Source organism: Aquarana catesbeiana, linkage group LG04 (genome assembly GCF_042186555.1).
Source record: "Aquarana catesbeiana isolate 2022-GZ linkage group LG04, ASM4218655v1, whole genome shotgun sequence".
Classification (NCBI taxonomy): Eukaryota; Metazoa; Chordata; class Amphibia; order Anura; family Ranidae; genus Aquarana; species Aquarana catesbeiana.
Window position 1 is genome coordinate 37,086,835 of NC_133327.1, and position 11,472 is coordinate 37,098,306.

Consider the following 11,472-nt stretch of genomic DNA (forward strand, 5'->3'; position numbering starts at 1 on the left):
ATTCCACCGGACTTGAAATTGGCGGGAGAGAGCTACCCGGGGGGGGGGAAGGGGGGGGCTTTAAAGACAAAGACACCATAATTGCATTGGCCGGGAATCGAACCCGGGCCTCCCGCGTGGCAGGCGAGAATTCTACCACTGAACCACCAATGCGCCACGCCGGGGCCGGCGCCATCACCCTCCTCGCTCAGCTGGTCTAGGAGAGTCCAGCTTTTGCCCAGACTTGACTTGGCATTAGCTTGTCAACATCGATGGAAACGCCTTGTCATCTACATTGTGACTTTGCCAGATGGACCCACTCCCCATGGGATCGGTAGCAAACTAGATCCACATTTTGTTGTTGATGCTCCTCCTCAGCAACAAGAGCAGAGTGGCGCAGCGGAAGCGTGCTGAGCCAAAACCCTCAGCATAAGGATGGCACTGGCACCTTTTGCTTGTCAACATCGATGGAAACGCCTCGTCATCTACATTGTGACTTTGCCAGATGGACCCACTCCCCATGGGATCGGTAGCAAACTAGATCCACATTTTGTTGTCGATGCACCAGCTCGGCAGCAAGAGCAGAGTGGCGCAGCGGAAGCGTGCTGGGCCCATAACCCAGAGGTCGATGGATCGAAACCATCCTCTGCTACGTTGCCTTTTCCTATGCCAGTCGATATTTGCTAGTGGGGCCAAAGGGCGCTCTTTCACACACAAAGAGAAGTTGAACCTGATTCTGGTGGTTAAACGAGTCCAAAACCCTCAGCATAAGGATGGCACGGGCACCTTTTGTGCTAATGCAATATTGTCTCTTGGCAAAGGAAGCCTGGCCGTGCTTTCTTTAATGGATTGCTTTTGTCCAATACTGCCTGCCTGACTTTGGCTGAAGCCACAGCTGCCTCAAAAAAAAAAACGCGTCAACGCCGCCTTGGCACATGTTATGAGGAGGACTCTGGCTTCCCATGTTGCTCGCGGCGCTCGGTTCCAAGCTTCAACAACAAACGCAAAAGCCAGGTGCCTCCCAGGAAGGCAGCGTTTGGAGAATGCGGGCATCGATCCCGCTACCTCTCGCATGCTAAGCGAGCGCTCTACCACTTGAGCTAATCCCCCTTTGCTTGGGCTCCCCGTTGGCGCTATGGCTGATCCCTGTCCTCTTATGTGCTATGCGTAATATATGCAGTTTTGCAAAATCCACAACCTGCTCTGGCCGCTAGACACCAGGACAGCCACCCGTTTTCCGAGCTTCGAAGGTTTGCACTCTCCCTTCCTCAGAGTCCCCCCATTTTTTTTCTCCCTTCGTGAGTCCATTGACAACTGATCCCTTTCGGAAGTATGACCTCATGGGTTTCAATGATGTCATTAGGAGAAGGTGGTTTCCAAAAGAACCTTCCCACCACCTAGTACGTTCTAGACAATAAACACCTTGTGCCTTGATGCATTCCACCGGACTTGAAATTGGCGGGAGAGAGCTACCCGGGGGGGGGAAGGGGGGGCTTTAAAGACAAAGACACCATGATTGCATTGGCCGGGAATCGAACCCGGGCCTCCCGCGTGGCAGGCGAGAATTCTACCACTGAACCACCAATGCGCCACGCCGGGGCCGGCGCCATCACCCTCCTCGCTCAGCTGGTCTAGGAGAGTCCAGCTTTTGCCCAGACTTGACTTGGCATTAGCTTGTCAACATCGATGGAAACGCCTTGTCATCTACATTGTGACTTTGCCAGATGGACCCACTCCCCATGGGATCGGTAGCAAACTAGATCCACATTTTGTTGTTGATGCTCCTCCTCAGCAACAAGAGCAGAGTGGCGCAGCGGAAGCGTGCTGAGCCAAAACCCTCAGCATAAGGATGGCACTGGCACCTTTTGCTTGTCAACATCGATGGAAACGCCTCGTCATCTACATTTTGACTTTGCCAGATGGACCCACTCCCCATGGGATCGGTAGCAAACTAGATCCACATTTTGTTGTCGATGCACCAGCTCGGCAGCAAGAGCAGAGTGGCGCAGCGGAAGCGTGCTGGGCCCATAACCCAGAGGTCGATGGATCGAAACCATCCTCTGCTACGTTGCCTTTTCCTATGCCAGTCGATATTTGCTAGTGGGGCCAAAGGGCGCTCTTTCACACACAAAGAGAAGTTGAACCTGATTCTGGTGGTTAAACGAGTCCAAAACCCTCAGCATAAGGATGGCACGGGCACCTTTTGTGCTAATGCAATATTGTCTCTTGGCAAAGGAAGCCTGGCCGTGCTTTCTTTAATGGATTGCTTTTGTCCAATACTGCCTGCCTGACTTTGGCTGAAGCCACAGCTGCCTCAAAAAAAAAAACGCGTCAACGCCGCCTTGGCACATGTTATGAGGAGGACTCTGGCTTCCCATGTTGCTCGCGGCGCTCGGTTCCAAGCTTCAACAACAAACGCAAAAGCCAGGTGCCTCCCAGGAAGGCAGCGTTTGGAGAATGCGGGCATCGATCCCGCTACCTCTCGCATGCTAAGCGAGCGCTCTACCACTTGAGCTAATCCCCCTTTGCTTGGGCTCCCCGTTGGCGCTATGGCTGATCCCTGTCCTCTTATGTGCTATGCGTAATATATGCAGTTTTGCAAAATCCACAACCTGCTCTGGCCGCTAGACACCAGGACAGCCACCCGTTTTCCGAGCTTCGAAGGTTTGCACTCTCCCTTCCTCAGAGTCCCCCCATTTTTTTTCTCCCTTCGTGAGTCCATTGACAACTGATCCCTTTCGGAAGTATGACCTCATGGGTTTCAATGATGTCATTAGGAGAAGGTGGTTTCCAAAAGAACCTTCCCACCACCTAGTACGTTCTAGACAATAAACACCTTGTGCCTTGATGCATTCCACCGGACTTGAAATTGGCGGGAGAGAGCTACCCGGGGGGGGGAAGGGGGGGGCTTTAAAGACAAAGACACCATAATTGCATTGGCCGGGAATCGAACCCGGGCCTCCCGCGTGGCAGGCGAGAATTCTACCACTGAACCACCAATGCGCCACGCTGGGGCCGGCGCCATCACCCTCCTCGCTCAGCTGGTCTAGGAGAGTCCAGCTTTTGCCCAGACTTGACTTGGCATTAGCTTGTCAACATCGATGGAAACGCCTTGTCATCTACATTGTGACTTTGCCAGATGGACCCACTCCCCATGGGATCGGTAGCAAACTAGATCCACATTTTGTTGTTGATGCTCCTCCTCAGCAACAAGAGCAGAGTGGCGCAGCGGAAGCGTGCTGAGCCAAAACCCTCAGCATAAGGATGGCACTGGCACCTTTTGCTTGTCAACATCGATGGAAACGCCTCGTCATCTACATTGTGACTTTGCCAGATGGACCCACTCCCCATGGGATCGGTAGCAAACTAGATCCACATTTTGTTGTCGATGCACCAGCTCGGCAGCAAGAGCAGAGTGGCGCAGCGGAAGCGTGCTGGGCCCATAACCCAGAGGTCGATGGATCGAAACCATCCTCTGCTACGTTGCCTTTTCCTATGCCAGTCGATATTTGCTAGTGGGGCCAAAGGGCGCTCTTTCACACACAAAGAGAAGTTGAACCTGATTCTGGTGGTTAAACGAGTCCAAAACCCTCAGCATAAGGATGGCACGGGCACCTTTTGTGCTAATGCAATATTGTCTCTTGGCAAAGGAAGCCTGGCCGTGCTTTCTTTAATGGATTGCTTTTGTCCAATACTGCCTGCCTGACTTTGGCTGAAGCCACAGCTGCCTCAAAAAAAAAAACGCGTCAACGCCGCCTTGGCACATGTTATGAGGAGGACTCTGGCTTCCCATGTTGCTCGCGGCGCTCGGTTCCAAGCTTCAACAACAAACGCAAAAGCCAGGTGCCTCCCAGGAAGGCAGCGTTTGGAGAATGCGGGCATCGATCCCACTACCTCTCGCATGCTAAGCGAGCGCTCTACCACTTGAGCTAATCCCCCTTTGCTTGGGCTCCCCGTTGGCGCTATGGCTGATCCCTGTCCTCTTATGTGCTATGCGTAATATATGCAGTTTTGCAAAATCCACAACCTGCTCTGGCCGCTAGACACCAGGACAGCCACCCGTTTTCCGAGCTTCGAAGGTTTGCACTCTCCCTTCCTCAGAGTCCCCCCATTTTTTTTCTCCCTTCGTGAGTCCATTGACAACTGATCCCTTTCGGAAGTATGACCTCATGGGTTTCAATGATGTCATTAGGAGAAGGTGGTTTCCAAAAGAACCTTCCCACCACCTAGTACGTTCTAGACAATAAACACCTTGTGCCTTGATGCATTCCACCGGACTTGAAATTGGCGGGAGAGAGCTACCCGGGGGGGGGAGGGGGGGCTTTAAAGACAAAGACACCATAATTGCATTGGCCGGGAATCGAACCCGGGCCTCCCGCGTGGCAGGCGAGAATTCTACCACTGAACCACCAATGCGCCACGCCGGGGCCGGCGCCATCACCCTCCTCGCTCAGCTGGTCTAGGAGAGTCCAGCTTTTGCCCAGACTTGACTTGGCATTAGCTTGTCAACATCGATGGAAACGCCTTGTCATCTACATTGTGACTTTGCCAGATGGACCCACTCCCCATGGGATCGGTAGCAAACTAGATCCACATTTTGTTGTTGATGCTCCTCCTCAGCAACAAGAGCAGAGTGGCGCAGCGGAAGCGTGCTGAGCCAAAACCCTCAGCATAAGGATGGCACTGGCACCTTTTGCTTGTCAACATCGATGGAAACGCCTCGTCATCTACATTGTGACTTTGCCAGATGGACCCACTCCCCATGGGATCGGTAGCAAACTAGATCCACATTTTGTTGTCGATGCACCAGCTCGGCAGCAAGAGCAGAGTGGCGCAGCGGAAGCGTGCTGGGCCCATAACCCAGAGGTCGATGGATCGAAACCATCCTCTGCTACGTTGCCTTTTCCTATGCCAGTCGATATTTGCTAGTGGGGCCAAAGGGCGCTCTTTCACACACAAAGAGAAGTTGAACCTGATTCTGGTGGTTAAACGAGTCCAAAACCCTCAGCATAAGGATGGCACGGGCACCTTTTGTGCTAATGCAATATTGTCTCTTGGCAAAGGAAGCCTGGCCGTGCTTTCTTTAATGGATTGCTTTTGTCCAATACTGCCTGCCTGACTTTGGCTGAAGCCACAGCTGCCTCAAAAAAAAAAACGCGTCAACGCCGCCTTGGCACATGTTATGAGGAGGACTCTGGCTTCCCATGTTGCTCGCGGCGCTCGGTTCCAAGCTTCAACAACAAACGCAAAAGCCAGGTGCCTCCCAGGAAGGCAGCGTTTGGAGAATGCGGGCATCGATCCCACTACCTCTCGCATGCTAAGCGAGCGCTCTACCACTTGAGCTAATCCCCCTTTGCTTGGGCTCCCCGTTGGCGCTATGGCTGATCCCTGTCCTCTTATGTGCTATGCGTAATATATGCAGTTTTGCAAAATCCACAACCTGCTCTGGCCGCTAGACACCAGGACAGCCACCCGTTTTCCGAGCTTCGAAGGTTTGCACTCTCCCTTCCTCAGAGTCCCCCCATTTTTTTTCTCCCTTCGTGAGTCCATTGACAACTGATCCCTTTCGGAAGTATGACCTCATGGGTTTCAATGATGTCATTAGGAGAAGGTGGTTTCCAAAAGAACCTTCCCACCACCTAGTACGTTCTAGACAATAAACACCTTGTGCCTTGATGCATTCCACCGGACTTGAAATTGGCGGGAGAGAGCTACCCGGGGGGGGGAAGGGGGGGGCTTTAAAGACAAAGACACCATAATTGCATTGGCCGGGAATCGAACCCGGGCCTCCCGCGTGGCAGGCGAGAATTCTACCACTGAACCACCAATGCGCCACGCCGGGGCCGGCGCCATCACCCTCCTCGCTCAGCTGGTCTAGGAGAGTCCAGCTTTTGCCCAGACTTGACTTGGCATTAGCTTGTCAACATCGATGGAAACGCCTTGTCATCTACATTGTGACTTTGCCAGATGGACCCACTCCCCATGGGATCGGTAGCAAACTAGATCCACATTTTGTTGTTGATGCTCCTCCTCAGCAACAAGAGCAGAGTGGCGCAGCGGAAGCGTGCTGAGCCAAAACCCTCAGCATAAGGATGGCACTGGCACCTTTTGCTTGTCAACATCGATGGAAACGCCTCGTCATCTACATTGTGACTTTGCCAGATGGACCCACTCCCCATGGGATCGGTAGCAAACTAGATCCACATTTTGTTGTCGATGCACCAGCTCGGCAGCAAGAGCAGAGTGGCGCAGCGGAAGCGTGCTGGGCCCATAACCCAGAGGTCGATGGATCGAAACCATCCTCTGCTACGTTGCCTTTTCCTATGCCAGTCGATATTTGCTAGTGGGGCCAAAGGGCGCTCTTTCACACACAAAGAGAAGTTGAACCTGATTCTGGTGGTTAAACGAGTCCAAAACCCTCAGCATAAGGATGGCACGGGCACCTTTTGTGCTAATGCAATATTGTCTCTTGGCAAAGGAAGCCTGGCCGTGCTTTCTTTAATGGATTGCTTTTGTCCAATACTGCCTGCCTGACTTTGGCTGAAGCCACAGCTGCCTCAAAAAAAAAAACGCGTCAACGCCGCCTTGGCACATGTTATGAGGAGGACTCTGGCTTCCCATGTTGCTCGCGGCGCTCGGTTCCAAGCTTCAACAACAAACGCAAAAGCCAGGTGCCTCCCAGGAAGGCAGCGTTTGGAGAATGCGGGCATCGATCCCGCTACCTCTCGCATGCTAAGCGAGCGCTCTACCACTTGAGCTAATCCCCCTTTGCTTGGGCTCCCCGTTGGCGCTATGGCTGATCCCTGTCCTCTTATGTGCTATGCGTAATATATGCAGTTTTGCAAAATCCACAACCTGCTCTGGCCGCTAGACACCAGGACAGCCACCCGTTTTCCGAGCTTCGAAGGTTTGCACTCTCCCTTCCTCAGAGTCCCCCCATTTTTTTTCTCCCTTCGTGAGTCCATTGACAACTGATCCCTTTCGGAAGTATGACCTCATGGGTTTCAATGATGTCATTAGGAGAAGGTGGTTTCCAAAAGAACCTTCCCACCACCTAGTACGTTCTAGACAATAAACACCTTGTGCCTTGATGCATTCCACCGGACTTGAAATTGGCGGGAGAGAGCTACCCGGGGGGGGGAAGGGGGGGGCTTTAAAGACAAAGACACCATAATTGCATTGGCCGGGAATCGAACCCGGGCCTCCCGCGTGGCAGGCGAGAATTCTACCACTGAACCACCAATGCGCCACGCCGGGGCCGGCGCCATCACCCTCCTCGCTCAGCTGGTCTAGGAGAGTCCAGCTTTTGCCCAGACTTGACTTGGCATTAGCTTGTCAACATCGATGGAAACGCCTTGTCATCTACATTGTGACTTTGCCAGATGGACCCACTCCCCATGGGATCGGTAGCAAACTAGATCCACATTTTGTTGTTGATGCTCCTCCTCAGCAACAAGAGCAGAGTGGCGCAGCGGAAGCGTGCTGAGCCAAAACCCTCAGCATAAGGATGGCACTGGCACCTTTTGCTTGTCAACATCGATGGAAACGCCTCGTCATCTACATTGTGACTTTGCCAGATGGACCCACTCCCCATGGGATCGGTAGCAAACTAGATCCACATTTTGTTGTCGATGCACCAGCTCGGCAGCAAGAGCAGAGTGGCGCAGCGGAAGCGTGCTGGGCCCATAACCCAGAGGTCGATGGATCGAAACCATCCTCTGCTACGTTGCCTTTTCCTATGCCAGTCGATATTTGCTAGTGGGGCCAAAGGGCGCTCTTTCACACACAAAGAGAAGTTGAACCTGATTCTGGTGGTTAAACGAGTCCAAAACCCTCAGCATAAGGATGGCACGGGCACCTTTTGTGCTAATGCAATATTGTCTCTTGGCAAAGGAAGCCTGGCCGTGCTTTCTTTAATGGATTGCTTTTGTCCAATACTGCCTGCCTGACTTTGGCTGAAGCCACAGCTGCCTCAAAAAAAAAAACGCGTCAACGCCGCCTTGGCACATGTTATGAGGAGGACTCTGGCTTCCCATGTTGCTCGCGGCGCTCGGTTCCAAGCTTCAACAACAAACGCAAAAGCCAGGTGCCTCCCAGGAAGGCAGCGTTTGGAGAATGCGGGCATCGATCCCGCTACCTCTCGCATGCTAAGCGAGCGCTCTACCACTTGAGCTAATCCCCCTTTGCTTGGGCTCCCCGTTGGCGCTATGGCTGATCCCTGTCCTCTTATGTGCTATGCGTAATATATGCAGTTTTGCAAAATCCACAACCTGCTCTGGCCGCTAGACACCAGGACAGCCACCCGTTTTCCGAGCTTCGAAGGTTTGCACTCTCCCTTCCTCAGAGTCCCCCCATTTTTTTTCTCCCTTCGTGAGTCCATTGACAACTGATCCCTTTCGGAAGTATGACCTCATGGGTTTCAATGATGTCATTAGGAGAAGGTGGTTTCCAAAAGAACCTTCCCACCACCTAGTACGTTCTAGACAATAAACACCTTGTGCCTTGATGCATTCCACCGGACTTGAAATTGGCGGGAGAGAGCTACCCGGGGGGGGGAAGGGGGGGCTTTAAAGACAAAGACACCATAATTGCATTGGCCGGGAATCGAACCCGGGCCTCCCGCGTGGCAGGCGAGAATTCTACCACTGAACCACCAATGCGCCACGCCGGGGCCGGCGCCATCACCCTCCTCGCTCAGCTGGTCTAGGAGAGTCCAGCTTTTGCCCAGACTTGACTTGGCATTAGCTTGTCAACATCGATGGAAACGCCTTGTCATCTACATTGTGACTTTGCCAGATGGACCCACTCCCCATGGGATCGGTAGCAAACTAGATCCACATTTTGTTGTTGATGCTCCTCCTCAGCAACAAGAGCAGAGTGGCGCAGCGGAAGCGTGCTGAGCCAAAACCCTCAGCATAAGGATGGCACTGGCACCTTTTGCTTGTCAACATCGATGGAAACGCCTCGTCATCTACATTGTGACTTTGCCAGATGGACCCACTCCCCATGGGATCGGTAGCAAACTAGATCCACATTTTGTTGTCGATGCACCAGCTCGGCAGCAAGAGCAGAGTGGCGCAGCGGAAGCGTGCTGGGCCCATAACCCAGAGGTCGATGGATCGAAACCATCCTCTGCTACGTTGCCTTTTCCTATGCCAGTCGATATTTGCTAGTGGGGCCAAAGGGCGCTCTTTCACACACAAAGAGAAGTTGAACCTGATTCTGGTGGTTAAACGAGTCCAAAACCCTCAGCATAAGGATGGCACGGGCACCTTTTGTGCTAATGCAATATTGTCTCTTGGCAAAGGAAGCCTGGCCGTGCTTTCTTTAATGGATTGCTTTTGTCCAATACTGCCTGCCTGACTTTGGCTGAAGCCACAGCTGCCTCAAAAAAAAAAACGCGTCAACGCCGCCTTGGCACATGTTATGAGGAGGACTCTGGCTTCCCATGTTGCTCGCGGCGCTCGGTTCCAAGCTTCAACAACAAACGCAAAAGCCAGGTGCCTCCCAGGAAGGCAGCGTTTGGAGAATGCGGGCATCGATCCCACTACCTCTCGCATGCTAAGCGAGCGCTCTACCACTTGAGCTAATCCCCCTTTGCTTGGGCTCCCCGTTGGCGCTATGGCTGATCCCTGTCCTCTTATGTGCTATGCGTAATATATGCAGTTTTGCAAAATCCACAACCTGCTCTGGCCGCTAGACACCAGGACAGCCACCCGTTTTCCGAGCTTCGAAGGTTTGCACTCTCCCTTCCTCAGAGTCCCCCCATTTTTTTTCTCCCTTCGTGAGTCCATTGACAACTGATCCCTTTCGGAAGTATGACCTCATGGGTTTCAATGATGTCATTAGGAGAAGGTGGTTTCCAAAAGAACCTTCCCACCACCTAGTACGTTCTAGACAATAAACACCTTGTGCCTTGATGCATTCCACCGGACTTGAAATTGGCGGGAGAGAGCTACCCGGGGGGGGGAAGGGGGGGCTTTAAAGACAAAGACACCATAATTGCATTGGCCGGGAATCGAACCCGGGCCTCCCGCGTGGCAGGCGAGAATTCTACCACTGAACCACCAATGCGCCACGCCGGGGCCGGCGCCATCACCCTCCTCGCTCAGCTGGTCTAGGAGAGTCCAGCTTTTGCCCAGACTTGACTTGGCATTAGCTTGTCAACATCGATGGAAACGCCTTGTCATCTACATTGTGACTTTGCCAGATGGACCCACTCCCCATGGGATCGGTAGCAAACTAGATCCACATTTTGTTGTTGATGCTCCTCCTCAGCAACAAGAGCAGAGTGGCGCAGCGGAAGCGTGCTGAGCCAAAACCCTCAGCATAAGGATGGCACTGGCACCTTTTGCTTGTCAACATCGATGGAAACGCCTCGTCATCTACATTGTGACTTTGCCAGATGGACCCACTCCCCATGGGATCGGTAGCAAACTAGATCCACATTTTGTTGTCGATGCACCAGCTCGGCAGCAAGAGCAGAGTGGCGCAGCGGAAGCGTGCTGGGCCCATAACCCAGAGGTCGATGGATCGAAACCATCCTCTGCTACGTTGCCTTTTCCTATGCCAGTCGATATTTGCTAGTGGGGCCAAAGGGCGCTCTTTCACACACAAAGAGAAGTTGAACCTGATTCTGGTGGTTAAACGAGTCCAAAACCCTCAGCATAAGGATGGCACGGGCACCTTTTGTGCTAATGCAATATTGTCTCTTGGCAAAGGAAGCCTGGCCGTGCTTTCTTTAATGGATTGCTTTTGTCCAATACTGCCTGCCTGACTTTGGCTGAAGCCACAGCTGCCTCAAAAAAAAAAACGCGTCAACGCCGCCTTGGCACATGTTATGAGGAGGACTCTGGCTTCCCATGTTGCTCGCGGCGCTCGGTTCCAAGCTTCAACAACAAACGCAAAAGCCAGGTGCCTCCCAGGAAGGCAGCGTTTGGAGAATGCGGGCATCGATCCCGCTACCTCTCGCATGCTAAGCGAGCGCTCTACCACTTGAGCTAATCCCCCTTTGCTTGGGCTCCCCGTTGGCGCTATGGCTGATCCCTGTCCTCTTATGTGCTATGCGTAATATATGCAGTTTTGCAAAATCCACAACCTGCTCTGGCCGCTAGACACCAGGACAGCCACCCGTTTTCCGAGCTTCGAAGGTTTGCACTCTCCCTTCCTCAGAGTCCCCCCATTTTTTTTCTCCCTTCGTGAGTCCATTGACAACTGATCCCTTTCGGAAGTATGACCTCATGGGTTTCAATGATGTCATTAGGAGAAGGTGGTTTCCAAAAGAACCTTCCCACCACCTAGTACGTTCTAGACAATAAACACCTTGTGCCTTGATGCATTCCACCGGACTTGAAATTGGCGGGAGAGAGCTACCCGGGGGGGGGAAGGGGGGGGCTTTAAAGACAAAGACACCATAATTGCATTGGCCGGGAATCGAACCCGGGCCTCCCGCGTGGCAGGCGAGAATTCTACCACTGAACCACCAATGCGCCA

At 52.9% G+C, this 11,472-nt stretch overlaps 14 non-coding genes across 14 annotated transcripts; all 14 read right to left on the reverse strand.

Moving 5' to 3' along the window:
• Nucleotides 1-82: 82 nt before the first annotated feature.
• TRNAG-GCC (transfer RNA glycine (anticodon GCC)) lies at nucleotides 83-153 on the reverse strand. Its single transcript has one exon. It is a non-coding gene; the product is annotated as a tRNA-Gly (tRNA).
• Nucleotides 154-1,016: 863 nt separating this feature from the next.
• TRNAA-AGC (transfer RNA alanine (anticodon AGC)) lies at nucleotides 1,017-1,089 on the reverse strand. The gene has a single exon. It is a non-coding gene; the product is annotated as a tRNA-Ala (tRNA).
• A 407-nt stretch (nucleotides 1,090-1,496) lies between these two features.
• TRNAG-GCC (transfer RNA glycine (anticodon GCC)) lies at nucleotides 1,497-1,567 on the reverse strand. The gene has a single exon. It is a non-coding gene; the product is annotated as a tRNA-Gly (tRNA).
• Nucleotides 1,568-2,430: 863 nt separating this feature from the next.
• TRNAA-AGC (transfer RNA alanine (anticodon AGC)) lies at nucleotides 2,431-2,503 on the reverse strand. The gene has a single exon. It is a non-coding gene; the product is annotated as a tRNA-Ala (tRNA).
• A 408-nt stretch (nucleotides 2,504-2,911) lies between these two features.
• TRNAG-GCC (transfer RNA glycine (anticodon GCC)) lies at nucleotides 2,912-2,982 on the reverse strand. The gene has a single exon. It is a non-coding gene; the product is annotated as a tRNA-Gly (tRNA).
• Nucleotides 2,983-4,324: 1,342 nt separating this feature from the next.
• On the reverse strand, nucleotides 4,325-4,395 carry TRNAG-GCC (transfer RNA glycine (anticodon GCC)). Its single transcript has one exon. It is a non-coding gene; the product is annotated as a tRNA-Gly (tRNA).
• Nucleotides 4,396-5,739: 1,344 nt separating this feature from the next.
• Nucleotides 5,740-5,810, reverse strand: TRNAG-GCC (transfer RNA glycine (anticodon GCC)). The gene has a single exon. It is a non-coding gene; the product is annotated as a tRNA-Gly (tRNA).
• An 863-nt stretch (nucleotides 5,811-6,673) lies between these two features.
• TRNAA-AGC (transfer RNA alanine (anticodon AGC)) lies at nucleotides 6,674-6,746 on the reverse strand. The gene has a single exon. It is a non-coding gene; the product is annotated as a tRNA-Ala (tRNA).
• Nucleotides 6,747-7,154: 408 nt separating this feature from the next.
• On the reverse strand, nucleotides 7,155-7,225 carry TRNAG-GCC (transfer RNA glycine (anticodon GCC)). The gene has a single exon. It is a non-coding gene; the product is annotated as a tRNA-Gly (tRNA).
• An 863-nt stretch (nucleotides 7,226-8,088) lies between these two features.
• Nucleotides 8,089-8,161, reverse strand: TRNAA-AGC (transfer RNA alanine (anticodon AGC)). Its single transcript has one exon. It is a non-coding gene; the product is annotated as a tRNA-Ala (tRNA).
• Nucleotides 8,162-8,568: 407 nt separating this feature from the next.
• TRNAG-GCC (transfer RNA glycine (anticodon GCC)) lies at nucleotides 8,569-8,639 on the reverse strand. Its single transcript has one exon. It is a non-coding gene; the product is annotated as a tRNA-Gly (tRNA).
• A 1,343-nt stretch (nucleotides 8,640-9,982) lies between these two features.
• Nucleotides 9,983-10,053, reverse strand: TRNAG-GCC (transfer RNA glycine (anticodon GCC)). Its single transcript has one exon. It is a non-coding gene; the product is annotated as a tRNA-Gly (tRNA).
• Nucleotides 10,054-10,916: 863 nt separating this feature from the next.
• Nucleotides 10,917-10,989, reverse strand: TRNAA-AGC (transfer RNA alanine (anticodon AGC)). Its single transcript has one exon. It is a non-coding gene; the product is annotated as a tRNA-Ala (tRNA).
• Nucleotides 10,990-11,397: 408 nt separating this feature from the next.
• TRNAG-GCC (transfer RNA glycine (anticodon GCC)) lies at nucleotides 11,398-11,468 on the reverse strand. The gene has a single exon. It is a non-coding gene; the product is annotated as a tRNA-Gly (tRNA).
• Nucleotides 11,469-11,472: the final 4 nt, after the last annotated feature.